This window comes from Rhinoraja longicauda, chromosome 16 (assembly GCF_053455715.1).
Source record: "Rhinoraja longicauda isolate Sanriku21f chromosome 16, sRhiLon1.1, whole genome shotgun sequence".
In the NCBI taxonomy this organism is placed as follows: Eukaryota; Metazoa; Chordata; class Chondrichthyes; order Rajiformes; family Arhynchobatidae; genus Rhinoraja; species Rhinoraja longicauda.
Genome location: NC_135968.1, coordinates 5807783 through 5823272, shown reverse-complemented (window position 1 = coordinate 5823272; position 15490 = coordinate 5807783).

Genomic DNA, 15490 nt, shown 5'->3' with positions numbered 1-15490 from the left:
CCACAGCACCTCTGCCAATTTGATTCACCCAATCTATATGTAGATTGAAGTCACCCATTATACCTGTTTTACGTTTGATGCACGCATTTCTAATTTCCTTTTTGATGCCATCCCCAACTCTACTACTACTGTTAGGTGGCCTGTACACAACTCCCACTAACGTTTTCTGCCCCTTAGTGTTTCGCAGCTCTACCCATATCGATTCCACATCCTCCAAGCTAATGTCCTTCCTTTCTATTGCGTTAATTTCCTCTATAACCAGCAACGCTACCCCTCCTCCTTTTCCTTTCTGTCTATCCCTCCTGAATATAGAATATCCCTGGATGTTCAGCTCCCAGCCTTGGTCACCCTGGAGCCATGTATCCGTAATCCCAACAATATCATATTCATTAATAACTATCTGCACATTCAACTCATCCACCTTGCATTGAGACACAAAGCCGTGTTAAAGGCTTTCTGATGTAGCATCAGCAGAGGAAAAAGAATGCAGTCTTTCGACTGAATTTCGACTAATTCAGACTGAATTGGTACATGGTCCTGTGGTCAGTTTGGTTCATGCTCCCCGTGGTCTTCTCTCTCATCCCCACAAGCTGAGAGATCCTTGCATGTGTTAGACATATGCAAAATGTCGAAGCTGCTTCAACGCTCCTTCTTGAGGAACAATGCTGCCTTAAGTATAACTAATCTTCTGGAATTCTTTGAGGATGTAACTAGGAAAATTGACAGGGGAGAGCCGGTGGATGTGGTGTACCTTGACTTTCAGAAAGCCTTTGACAAGGTTCCACATAGGAGATTAGTGGGCAAAATTAGAGCACATGGTATTGGAGGTAGGGTACTGACATGGATAGAAAATTGGTTGACAGACAGAAAGCAAAAAGAGGGGATAAATGGGTCCCTTTCAGAATGGCAGACCGTAACTAGTGGGGTACATCAAGGCTCGGTGCTGGGACCGCAGCTATTTACAATATACATTAATGACTAGGATGAAGGGATTAAAAGTACTATTAGCAAATTTGCAGATGATACAAAGCTGGGTGGTAGTGTGCACTGTGAGGAAGATGCCATGTGGTTGCAGGGTGACTTGGACAGGTTGTGTGAGCGGGCGGATGCATGGCAGATGCAGTTTAATGTGGATAGGTGTGAGGTTATCCACTTTGGTGGTAAGAATAGGAAGGCAGAGTATTATCTGAATGGTGTCAAGATAGGAACGGGGACGTACAAAATGAGCTGGGTGTCCTATTGCATCAGTCACTGAAAAGAAGCATGCAGGTACAGCAGGCAGTGAAGAAAGCCAATGCAATGTTGGCCTTCATTACAAGAGGAGTTGAGTATAGGAGCAAAGAGGTCCTTCTGCAGTTGTACAGGGCCCTAGTGAGACCGCACCTGGAGTACTGTGTGCAGTTTTGGTCTCCAAATTTGAGGAAGGATATTCTTGCTATTGAGGGCGTGCAGTGTAGGTTTACTAGGTTAATTCCCGGAATGGCGGGACTATCATATGTTGAAAGACTGGAGCGACTAGGCTTGTATACACTGGAATTTAGAAGGATGAGAGGAGATCTTATCGAAACGTATAAGATCATTAAGGGGTTGGACACGTTAGAGGCAGGAAACATGTTCCCAATGTTGGGAGAGTCCAGAACAAGGGGGCCACAGTTTAAGAATAAGGGGTAGGCCATTTAGAACTGAGATGAGGAAAAACATTTTCAGTCAAAGTGTTGTGAATCTGTGGAATTCTCTGCCTCAGAAGGCAGTGGAGGCCAATTCTGTGAATGCATTCAGGAGAGAGCTAGATAGAGCTCTTAAGGATAGCGGAGTCAGGGGGTATGGGGAGAAGGCAGGAACGGGGTACTGATTGAGAATGATCACATTGAAGGGCGGTGCTGGCTCGAAGGTCCGAATGGCCTCCTCCGGCACCTATTGTCTATTGGCTATTGTCACAACAACCCCTGTGTCTGATTTAACTGACTCGTTCAGCAGTATTTGTCGTAACAATATTGGTGACTATTTTCGGCAGCAGGGTTCCCTGACATATTTTCTCCTCCCTGTTATAACACGGCGTTCATCAACAATATACGGAGGTTGCGAAAGTGACAAATATTTATTCTACGTGTGGTCCATTATGGATTGTAAACGTTTCCACAGGCTACGCAAATATCCCAGAAACTGTAACTGACATGCGACTCGTCGAAAATGGCGTTGGGGGACGTGGGGAGTGTTGTGTACTATTTCAGTGTAATGTACTATTCTCGCTCGCGTGTATGATTGTTTTCGTGTACCTAACTTTACATTTGAAGCACTGAACTATTAAAGTCATGGAGCTCAGCAATAAGGCTTTAATATTGTAAATTAGTCACATAATATCATGACTCGCATAAACATTTAAGCAGTGTAGGAAAATAACTGCCGATGCTGGTTCAAATCGAAGGTAGACACAAATGCTGGAGTAACTCAGCGGGTCGGGCAGCATCTCAGGAGGGAAGGAATGGGTGACGTTTCGGGTCGAGACCTTTCTTCAGACTGATGTCAGGGGACGGCGGGAGGGGGGGGACAAAGATAGGGTGTATTCGGAGACAGAAAGACGAGTAGGAGAACTGGGAAGGGGGGGGGGCGATATATAGGGGGGAAGCAGGAACTAGCTGAAGTGGAAGAAGTCAATGTTCAAACGGCTGGGGTGTAAACTGCTCAAGCGAACTATGAGGTGCTGTTTCTCAAATTTGCGCTGGGCCTCACTCTGACAATGGAGGAGGCCCAGGACAGAAAGGTCAGATTGGGAATGGGTGAGTTGAAGTGCTGAGCCACCGGGAGATCAATTTGGTTGAGCCGGACTGAGCGGAGGTGTTCAGCGAAACGATCGCCGAACCTTCGCTTGGTCTCGCCGATGCAGAGAAGTTGACATCTGGAACAGTGGATACAATTGATTAGGTTGGAGGACGTGCAGGTGAACCTCTGCCTCACCTGGAAAGACTGTTTAAGCAGTATGGCCAAAATCATTTCTTTGTCCCTATGGATATTACTCATGAAGTATGCCATAATCTTTAAATGATTCAATTTGTCAAAGTACAATATTCCCATGAGGAGCCACCGTATTTCTTTCGCTTCATTTATTGGAAGCATAACACGTTGCAGCATTTCGCTTTAATTCATGCACTTGACTTTAGTTATAAATTTGGAAAACATTGCGTTGGTGTCGAATACGATTCAACATTCGGACCGACATGCACGGAATACCGAAAGGTCTGCTGTTTGCTATTTACTATCCTGTCATCGCAGCGATCGGGATCCCAGGTAAAGCACTTTAAATGGTTACTAAACACAAGTACCATTCTTGTACAATTACGGCCATTACTATTGTAGAATTATGTATAATACCGTAATTATATGCAATACCAAGCATGCCTATTCACATAAAATGGTGTTTAAATTTTTCCACGAAAGTGCCGTTTTCTGTATCTGCAGGAATATTGACAAGGCAGCAGCTGTGCAGCTGGGAAAATTGTATTTTTTCCCGTTATGTTGACGTTGACCGTTGAATTCCCCTCCTTATACTATTCCCACTTACCCGCAAGGTGATCATATTTTCCCTTGCCGATTTAAGTCCCTGTACTAAAACCGTTTAAAAATGGCGGATGTATCTGACTCAAGCACCTTTAGCTGCACACTCCAGAAACCAACCGTGCTCATGGATCCCCTTCATGTTTTTACCTCTCACTTGAAACCTTTTGCATTTGATACCCCATACCAGTTGCAACTCTTCTGTCTATCATCCCTATCGACATCGCTTGCAATCTTATGATTTTTGATCAGGCTTGATTAGGTCCCCTTGGCTCCAGAGGAAAACAAAACAGTTCGGTACATGGAACAATGGGCATTAACCCTTTGTTTCTCTGTTCATCAACATTCCTTAATCCCAATCATTTACTGAAACTTTCTGTCACTTGTCTGACCTCAAAATAGTTCAGTGTCAGATTAGGTAAGGAGGGAATGCAGCGAGACTTGGGTCTCCTTGTACACCAGTCACTGAAAGTTGGCGTGCAGGTACAGCAGGCAGTGAGAAAGCTAATGGCATATTGGCCTTCATAACGAGAGAATTTCAATACAGGAGTAAAGAGGTTCTTCTGCAGTTGTATAGGGCCCTGGTAAGACCACATCCGGTGTTTTGTGTACAGTTATGCTCTCCTAATTTGAGGAAGGACATCCTTGTAATTGAGGCAGTGCGGCGGAGGTTCACGAGATTAATCCCTGGGATGGCGGGACTGTCATTTGAGGAAAGATTGGAAAAACTAGGCTTGTATTCACTGGTGTTTAGAAGGATGAGAGGGGGTCTTACAGAAATATATAAAATTATAAAAGGGCTGGACAAGCAAGATGTAGGAAAAATGTTTCCAATGTTGGGCGAGTCCAGAACCAAGGGCCACAGTCTTGGAATAAAGGGGAGCCCATTTAAAACTGAGGTGAGAAGGAACTTTATTTACCGGGTTATCCACTTTCCCCTTCCTTAATAAAGGAAGAGCATTAGCTATAATTCCAGAATTCTGTTATGTCACCTGAAGCTAAAGAAGTAGATGTTAGTGGTTTTGCAGATAGTGAGGATGGTTTTGAACGATCGCAGCAGGATCTGGATCAATTGGCCAGATGGGCGGAAGAATTGTTGATGGAATTTAATACAGAGAACTATGAGGTTTTGCATTTTGGGACGTCGAACAAGGGCAGGACCTACACAGTAAATGGTAGGCCTCTGGATAGTGTTATGCAGGAGAGGGATCTGGGAGTACAGGTGCATGGCTCCTTGAAGGTCAAGTGGCAGGTAGATAACGTTGTCAAAAAGGCTATTGGCACTTTGGCCTTCATCAGTCAGAGTTTTGAGTATAGAAGTTAGGAGGTCATGTTGCAGTTGTATAAGATGTTTGTGAGACCCCATTTAGAATATTGTGTTCAGTTCTGGGCACCGTGTTCTTGGAAAGATATTGTCAAGCTTGAACGGGTTCCGAAAGGATTTACGAGGATTTTGTCAGGGCTAGCGGGTGTGAGCTATAGGGAAGAGGTTCAATAGACTGGGTCCCTATTCCATGGAGCGCAGGAGGGTGAGGGGAGATCTTCTCGAGGAATACAAAATCATGAAAGAAATAGATCGGTAGACGCACAGAGTATTTTGCCCAGATTAGGCGAATCGAGGACCAGAGGACATAGGTTCAAGGTGAAGGGGAAAAGATTTAATAGGAATCCGAGGGGTAACTTTTTCACACAAAGGGTGGTGGGTGCATGGAACAAGCTGCCAGAGGAGGTAGCTGGGGTTGGGACTATCCCATTGTTTAAGAAATAGTTAGACAGGTACATGGATAGGACAGGAATGGAGGGACATGGACCAGGCGCAGGCAAGTAGGACGAGTGTAGCTGGGACATTGTTGGCTAGTGTGGGCTTGTTGGTCGGAAGGGCCAGTTTCCACACTCTATCACTCTATGACTCTAATTTCCATCAGGGTTCACCCAATGATTTTTGTAGCATTCCGTGATAAATATCATATGATCCTCGAGATATATGCTCGGAGTTCACCTTTCTAATTCTACTGTTTTACTCGAACCCCATACCACTCCACCGATTTATGAATCCCCTCAGAAGGAAATCTACCTTTCTTACCAATAAGTTCGCCAAAATCAAAATTCGGTCATATTGACTCCGAACACTTCGTAAAAACCTCAATTGGCTTCGTCCAAATGGCTGTTTGCACTCTACGTCTTAAACCTCTTGTTTTTTTTTCTGGTAAAATTGTGTCCGTCGTAAGTGAGCACCACTTCTCCGATTTCATGTTTGACTTTTTTTCATGTATCTTTGAACTAAAACTTATCATCACTTCCACAGAATCGTTCTCATCCTTATCCCTTCCATGGGAATCAAAAACCGAAAACCAAACCCACCGATGCTCCACATTTGATTTTTTTTTTGTATATAAAATATACGTTGGATATAAAACGCGCATGAGGCGACAATATTTCACCAAACGCAAAAAGATTTAGCAGTAAAAGGAGATTTATGTTGCAGAGTATGGAAACGTTCCAACAGAATGAAAGGGTGACAAGTAATGACGTGTAATTAACGGGGCACGTGGGGTGCCAGATGCTGGATGTTGAATCCTAGGCAAGTTAACAAATGTCGCGAGGAATTCAGTAGACGAGGTGAAGAGACAAGGAAAGACGACATTTTATGTCGGAACCCTTTTTCCTGCATCAGTCCGAAGAATGTTCCCTATCGAAACGTACTCTGTTAAATCCCTCGACGTATGCTGCGTGGCCAGCTGAATTCCTATAGGTGATTGTCTTGTGTTTTAGCTCAAGTCTTTGAGTACAAGTGTTCCTGTGCCAGCAAAAGGGAGTCGTTCCGTTTGGATGGCGCTGGACAGGTGTCTGCTTGAGGTTCGTTATTTCTGCCATTGCAAATTTTACAGACATTGTGGCATTTGATAGAGGAATATAGAACACGATTTTCGCAGAGATATCAGTAATTTCCAAAAAACAATACAGACTTTCCTGCGTTCCTTTCTTCGGTCTCATGCTCACTTATTAACTAACGAGAAATGTCTGCCTCTCCAACAGCGAATCTTGCTGTGATCGCGATCCTAATCCGAAGAAGATGCGGCCTTTCCAGATGCATCACCTTCTACCTGTTGTCAATGGCGGCGACTGATCTCTTTGTTCTTCTCACGGCTGTAGTGTTTAACCGCGTTGTAAGTATTTATCACCCATTTAGTTTCATTTCAATTACACCGGTCTGCAACCTGAACTTAGCTCTTATTATTGTATTTCGAGATTGTTCCGTGTGGCTCACCGTCGCGTTCACCTTTGATCGATATGTAGCCATTTGTTGTCAAAAACTGAAAACAAAGTACTGCACTGAGAAAACGGCCCATGTGCTTGTCGGAACGACCTGCGCTGTCAGTTGGGTTACACATATCCCTTATTACTTCATATATGGGCCGATATCTATTACTGATGGAGGACCGTCTATATGCAGCATTAAACCAATATATTATTCCTCGTCGGCATGGGTAGCATTTGCCTCTTTTCACCGGACCTTTACCCCGTGCCTTGCATTCGTTCTTATATTATTGTTCAACGCACTCACAGTCAGAAACATCCTAGTAACTATTAAAGTCCGAAAAAGACTGTTGGTCAAAAAAAATGCAGAGAAGCAACCTGACGCAGAAACAGAGAGCCGGAAGAAATCTATTGTTTTGCTCTTCTGCATATCTGGTAATTTCATCCTATTGTGGTTTTTGTATCTTGTCCGATTCCTTTACGTCCGGATTGCGAAACTTAGTTATATCTCGAGATCCAGTTGGAATAATTCAAAGTTTCTTATGGAAGAAGCTGCATTCATGCTTCAACTTCTGAGTTTTTGTATTAACCCATTTATATATGTGGGGACACAGAATCAGTTCAGAACGGAATTGAAGAATTTGGTTAAATATCCAGTGAATCTCATTGTTAGACAACTCAAACTATAATATTCGTTTACTTTGTATTTATAGTCCTCTGTTGTGTGCTACTTAACGAATCAGATATAACCGTGTCTTGGACATGCAATTATTCCGCTAACTTTGCCTTATTAGTGACAGAAAAAGAAACAGGAGTCGCCAGTATCTATCTCCTCCACAAACCGCATATTTGCTGATTCCCTTAAACAGTACACAATGTAATATGTGAGATGTGCCATGCTTGTTAATTGTGCGATTTCCTTCATGTGACTTATATATGTAATGTAACTGCAGGTGGTGAAACGCGTAATGTAACGCGGGACAATAATATAAAAATCAATATGTGCTCAACGGATCTATTAATCACTTTGCATTTTGTACCGTGCATATTATTTAACAAGATTGGCGATCGCTCCCTTCTTCTGACCGTTTACCTAGACTTCTTAATGGTCCTTCCTTAGTCCTGTTTGAGGCAATATCTCTTTATCCTCGTCATGGCCTTCCCCACATTCACCCAACCAGAACACAACCATTCTCTCGTGACTCCATCATTTTATTTTACAAGCTTACGAAAATACCCTAGTCCTTTTTGAACTGTTTATTTCAGTGTGTTATCCGGTCGTCTTCCCCCTTTTGCAATAAGGATCCTTTGCATTCAATCCCCATTTTTCTTCTCGCAGACGGAACTACATTTTCTGTGCAAACGAAAACCATTGTTTCTTCTTATATTATAACTGCATTTGACTTCAGGGTGAGAGCTAATTGAACATGTCATACCCTCCTTTGTTCTTCAAAGATTTTATCGGTTTCTCTGCCATATTTCTTCTTAGGTCGTCATCGGTTTCTTGATAAATTTGATATACTTGCCCCAAGTTCTGCAGATCGGTGAGTGCCTTCCTGGCGGAATTTACCTCCTCTGTCTATCCTGAATTGCGTATTTACGCAGGCGTAATATCATGAACTAAATTGATTCCTGACCTTCAGAGGCTGCAGTCAGAAATTAGTTTTAACATGATACTGGCAGATCACATTGCATGTTTCATAGAAACTTAGAAAGTAGGTGCAGGAGGGGGCTATTCGAGTAAGCACCGCCATGCATTGTGATCATGGCTGAACTTCCACATTCAGTATCCGGTGACTGCCTTCTCCACCCATCCCTTGATTCCGCTAGCTCCTCGAGCTCTAACTCTCTTTTTAAATTCATCCAGTGAATTGGCTTCCACTGCGTTCTCTCGCAGAGAATTCCAGAACTTCATAATTCTCTGGGTGAAAAAGCTTTTTCTCATCTCTGTTTCAAATGGCCTCCCCTTTATTCTTACACTGTGGCCCCTGGTTCTGGACTTCCTCAACATTGGGCTTTTGTTTACTGCATCTAGCTTGTCCAGTCCTTTTATAATTTTATACGTTTCTGTAAGGTCCCCTCCCATCCTTCGACATTGCTTGGGGTTTTTTTTTGCTATTCCAAATGAATCTAGAGATCATCTTATCCCAGGCTATGAATTTGTCTCGGGGAACATTAATTGGGAGAGATTGGAATAAATACAGTAGTTTAGGTAGGATATTCATTTTAATCGTTTGTATTCTGGCACTGAAGTCTGGAGGAAGGGTAGACCACCTTTCAACATCCTTTTTGATGTTTTCTTCAATTTTGTTATAATTAGTTTAAAACATGTTGGAAAATGTTTTGGTTATAGTTACACCAAGATACTGCATCGTTTTAGAATTCCATTTCAGATTATGTGCATCTCTGATTTGTTGGGATGGAGAATAATTAAATGAAAGAATTTGTGTTTTTGTTATATTCAGTTTATACCCTGAGTAATATCCTTACAGCAGGGAGTGAAGAAAGCCAATGGAATGTTGGCCTTCATAACAAGTGGAGTTGAGTATAGGAGCAAATAGGTCCTTCTGCAGTTGTACAGGGCCCTAGTGAGACCGCACCTGGAGTAGTGTGTGCAGTTTTGGTCTCCAAATTTGAGGAAGGATATTCTTGCTATTGAGGGCGTGCAGCGTAGGTTTACCAGGATAATTCCCGGAATGGCGGGACTGTCATATGTTGAAAGACTGGAGCGTCTAGGCTTGTATACACTGGAATTTAGAAGGATGAAGGGAGATCTTATCAAAACGTATCAGATTATTAAGGGGTTGGACATGTTAGAGGCAGGAAACATTTTCCCAATGTTGGGGGAGTCCAGAACAAGGGGCTACAGTTTAAGAATGAGGGGTAGGCCATTTAGAACTGAGGTGAGGAAAACCTATTTCAGTCAGAGAGTTGTGAATCTGTGGAATTCTCTGCCTCAGAAGGCAGTGGAGGGCAATCCTCTGAATGCATTCAAGAGAGAGCTGGATAAAGCTCTTAAGGATAGCGGGGTACCTATAGCGGGGTACCTATTTCAGTCAGGGGGTATGGGGAGAAGGCAGGAACGGGGTACTGATTGAGAATAATCAGCCATGATCACATTGAATGGCGGTGCTGGCTCGAAGGGCCGAATGGCCTCCTCCTGCACCTATTGTCTATTGTCTATTTTCTATTGTCTTATGTATCAAGTAGGTTCATTAGATTTTGCGAAACATATATCGAGTCGTTCACGAAAAATAATGACACCATCAGCGAAAAGTCAAATGATATGTTCTTTCCCCCCATTTCGACGGGGGGGAAAGAGCATCCTTCGAAATTCCAGTTAATACAAGCCCAGTCTTTCCAATCTTTCCTCATATGACATTCCCGCCATTCCGAGGATTAACGTCATGAACCTACGCTGCCACTGCCTCAATAGCAAGGATGCCCTTCCTCAAATTAGGAGACCAAAACTGCACCCGATACTGACGAGCCGGAGGAACTGACCCGCGGCTGACCTTCCCCCCACGATGCAGCGTACCACAGAGGCGGCGGCACAGGGTCCAACAAGATGGCCGTGGCTGCCGCTTCCCGTTGATCGCAGCAGGAGAAATGGGGCCGAAGTCAGTGCCTTCTCCTTGTCCCCTCTCGCCCACCTACGGCCGCGGGAAACACTCCACGCCAGGTCGAACAGGATGGCCGCTCGCCGCCGATCAGCTCTACACGCGCGGGGAAGGGTCGATGAAGATGCTTGGCCTTCATCAGACGGGGCACTGAGTACGTATTGGGAAATAATGAAGCACCAAAAATTATCATGGGAAATGAAAATACCTCTTGCATGTGCAAAGTTATTGGATTGGCAGAAATGAGCAGTCCAACAGGAAATGGACCATCGCATAATGGGATGTATTTAAGGATCGATACACGTAACGAGTAATGTGCTTGTGGTATGGTGCATAAATCTCACAACTATTCAAATTACATAAGTAACAAACGAAAACAGTAAACAGCTGAATTTACTCATTACCAATGAGAAGTAGGAAAGTAAATTGGAAAGAGGACACACGGTGTCTCCGGAGCGATGCACACATTTCGTGTTTGGAAAGAAAATTCTTATTTTTAGGTGAATGGTGAAGGATTGCAACGTAATCTGGAATCTTTGTACACGATTCCCGAGAGGTGAGATTCCAGGTAGATCGACATAGCCGTTCTTGCTTATTGTGAGGGAGTATTGACTATGAAATGAGTTTTGTATGCTTTTGCTATATCGGACATTGGTAAGAAAAGAAGTGGAATACAGCATTGGGCATCTGAGAAACATAGAAACATAGAAAGAGAAAATAGTGTTGGAGGAGGCCATTTGATTCCATCATCCAAATCATTAATATATATTGTAAACCGTTGCGGCCGCAGCACTTAGCCTTGCGGCACTCCACTCTCCGAAAAGGACACGTTTCTGAAAAGGACACGTTTATTCCTACTCTTTGCTTCCTGTCTGCCAACCAATTCTCTATCCATGCCAATACCCTACCCCCAATACCATGTGCTCTAATTTTGCTCACCAACCTCCCGTGTTGTACCTTATCAAAGGCTTTCTGAAAGTCTAGATACACTACATCCACTGGCTCTCCTTCATTCATTTTACTTGTCACATCCTCAGAAAATTCCAGAAGATTAGTCCAACAGGATTTCCCCTTCATAAATCCATGCTGACTAGGTCCAATCCTTTTACCGCTATCCAAATGCGCCGTTATTACCTCTTTAACAATTGACTCCAGCTTCTTCCCCATCACCGGTGTCAGGCTAACTGGTCTGTAATTCCCCGTTTTCTCTCTCGCTCCTTTCTTGAAAGGTGGGAAAACATTAGCTACCCTCCAATCCCCAGGAACTGATCCTGAATCTATTGAACATTGGGAAATGATCATCAATGCGTCCACGATTTCTTGAGCCACCTCCTTGAGTACCCTGGGATGCAGACCATCAGGCCCTGGGGGTTTATCAGCCTTCCGTCCCATCAGTCTACCCAATAATATTCTTCGCCTAATGCACATTTCTTTCAGTTGCTCTGTCTTCCTTGATCCTCTGTCCACTAGTACATCTAGGAGATTGTGTATGTGTTCCTCAGTGAAGACAGATCCGAAGTACCTGTTCAACTCTTCCGCCATTTCCTTGTTACCCATAATAATTTTACCCGTTTCTGCCTTCAAGGGGCCCACATTTGTCTTTACTAATCTTTTTCTCTTAACATACCCAAATAAGCTTTTACAGTCCTTTACATTTTTGGCCGACTTCGCTTCGTACCTCATCTTTTCAGCCCGTATTGCCCTTTTTGCTATCTTCTGTTGTCCTTTGAAAGTTGCCCACTCCTGTGGCATCCCGCTACTCTTTGCTATCTTATACATCTTTTCTTTTAGTTTTATTCCATCTCTAACTTCCCTTGTCAGCCACGGTTGCCTTTTATTCCCCTTAGAATCATTCTTCCCCTTTGGAATGAAATCTTCTCCATCTTCTGGATTATGCCCAGAAATTCCTGCCATTGCTGTTCCACCGTCATTCCTGCTAGGATCCTTTTCCGTTCGACCTTGGCCAGCTCCTCTCTCATGCCTTCATACCCCCCTTTGTTCAACTGCGACAATGACATTCCCGGTTTAAACTTCTTCCTCTCAAATTGCAGGATAAAACTAATCACATAATGGTCACTACCTCAAAGCGGTTCCTTTACCTCGAGTTCCCTTATTAAATCTGGTTCATGGGACAACACGAAATCCAGAATTGCCTTCTCTCTGGTCGGATACAGTACAAACTGTTCTAAGAATACATCTCGGAGGCACTCTAAAAACTCCCTTTCTTGGGGTCGAGAACCAACCTGATTTCCCCAGTCTACCTGCATTTTGAAATCCCCCATAACAACAGTGGCATTACCTTTGTTACATGCCAATTTTAACTCCTGCTGCAAATTACACCCTATATCCAGGCTACTGTTTGGGGGTCTGTAGATAACTCCTATTAGTGTCTGCTGATCCTAACAATTCCTCAACTCTTTCGACGGTGACTACTACATCGTCAGTCCCAATGTCATCCCTCGCAACGGACTGAATTCTATCCCTCACCAACAGAGCTACCCCGCCTCCTCTGCTCACCTGCCCGTCCCTTCTACAGGACTTATCACCCTGAATATTCAGTTCCACGTCCTGATCCTTCTGCAGCCACGTCTCTGTAATCCCCACAATATCATACCTACCAATCGCTAACTAAGTCTGAAGCTCATCCACTTTCCTTCTTATACTTCGCGCATTCATATATAGTACTTTTAATCATTTGCTCATCTCGGCTTCCACATCGATTCCTATTACACTTGGCCATTCTATCCTCTTGCTTCGTGAGCTGCATGTCCCGTTATTTCTGGGGTGTTTCTTAATCATTCCTATACTCTCTTTCCCTTTAACACCATCCTTGTCTTTGCAACTTGAAACACCCCCCCTCCCCCACACACACGCTATTTAGTTTAAAACCACCCGTGTAGCAGTGGCAAACCTTTTGAACGATAGCTAAACATTTTTGAAGCATTCGGATAATGTTTACTGCACATGTACTCGAAATACGCAGCATGGCTTTTCGCGATAATGTGGACAGGGTGTGATCGTATACGCTCGACTGCAAAGTAATATGGAACGTTGCGGGGCGAGAACATGCATCAGGACAATATTTAAAAGTAATGAGCCGCCACTATTGCAGTACGCACTACTTGCCATTACAGTACGATCTTTGCCGCATTATGATGCTTTACATTCGTTGCTGTATTTGTTGTTGCATCTATCGTTGCAATATGCTGGTTACTTTGCTTCTTGTCAAAAACATATTTCGTTGCATTCTGGCGTGCACGACAAAAATATAATCCAAATTAATTCTGATCTAAAGTAATGTGTTTTCTGTCAGAGAGTCGTGAGAATTAGAAATTATCCTGAAATTGTACAAACAAATTCATTGAACATTAAAGATGGAGATAGACGTAAGATTGATAACAGCGAATTGCTGTTTTCAGAGACAGGCGTAAGTGTAGGGCTTACAATTTCGATACATGGTGATTCACTGTGGCGGATGATGCTCAAGTGGCTGAGTGCGAACACTTGTTTATAGTTCACAAGTCTGTATGTGCTGGAAGACCATTTATAGTCCTAGCAGTTGGTCAGGGTGGCTTCAACCACTGTATAATCAAGTTATCTCATTCCAATTTTTTCCATGTCCTCCCATATTTGTAAATTCATATTATATGGGAGACCTTAGATTGAGTTACTGCATAACTCAACTACAGCATCCGAATCGACTGAAGTGATACATCCAGGGAGCATTAAATACAATTAAAGTTGCCATAGTTTATATAGCCCAATAACCAAATTCAGTGGATATTTCACCCCACTCGTTAACTCCTCTTTGATTAGTTTCTGTGTTACTGCAGAAATGAACGGATTTAAAGAGGAACTCAAAAACTGAAGCATAAATCCGCTTTCCTCCAGAATGAAATTGGAATTATTTGAATTAAAACCTGAATAATATAGAACCTTCGCAATCCGAACATAGAGCAACGTGAGAAAAAATAACATCCAGTACAGGATGAAACCGCAAGATATTAATAGCAGCAAAACGATGGATTCTCTGCGGCTTTCCATCTCTCGGTCACACTGATTATCTACGTTTTTGTACACCAACAACATTCATGTGGTGTACCCGGACTTTGAAAAAGCATTTGACAAGGTTCAACACAAGAGGTTAGTGTGCAAAATTAAACCACATGGTATTGGGGGAAGGATATTGACACGGATAGAGATCTAATTGGCAGACAGGAAGCAAAGAGTAGGAATTAACCAATCTTTTTCAAAATGGCAGACAGTAACAAGTGCGGTGCCGCCATGCTCAGTGCTGGGAACCATTTACAACATATATTAAAGATTTGGATGAAGAAATTGAATGTGACATCCCCACGTTTGCAGGATGACACAAAGCTCGGTGGCAGTGTGAGCTGCGATGAGGATGCTAAGAGGATGCTAAGAGGCTGCAGGGTGATCAGCCATGATCATATTGAATGGCGGTGCAGGCTCGAAGGGCCGAATGGCCTACTCCTGCACCTATTTTCTATATTTTCTATGTTTCTACGTGACTTGGATAGGTTGAGTGTGTGGGCAGATGCATGGCAGGTGCAGTATAATGTGGATAAATGTGCGGTTATCCACTTTGGTGGCAAGAACAGGAAGGCAGAATATTATCTGACTGGTGTCAGATTAGGTAAAGGGACGGTGCAACAAGACCTGGGTGTCCTTGTACATCAGTCACTAATAGTAAGCATGCAGGTACAGCAGGGAGCGAAGAAAGCAAATAACATTCATTGCGAGAGGATTTGACTTAAGAAGCAAGGACGTCCTACTGCAGTTGTACAGCGCCTTGGTGAGACCGCACCCGGAGTATTCACTGGAATTTAGAAGGATGAGAGCGAATCTCATAGAAACATTTAAAATTATTAAGGGATTGGACATGCTAGATCCAGGAAACATGTTCCCGATGTCGGGGGAGTCCAGAATAGAGCTCATAGGGCTAGCGGATTCAAAGGGTATGGGGAGAAGGCAGGAATGAGGTACTGATTGTGGATGATCAGCCATGATCACATTGAATGGCGGTACTAGCTCGAAGG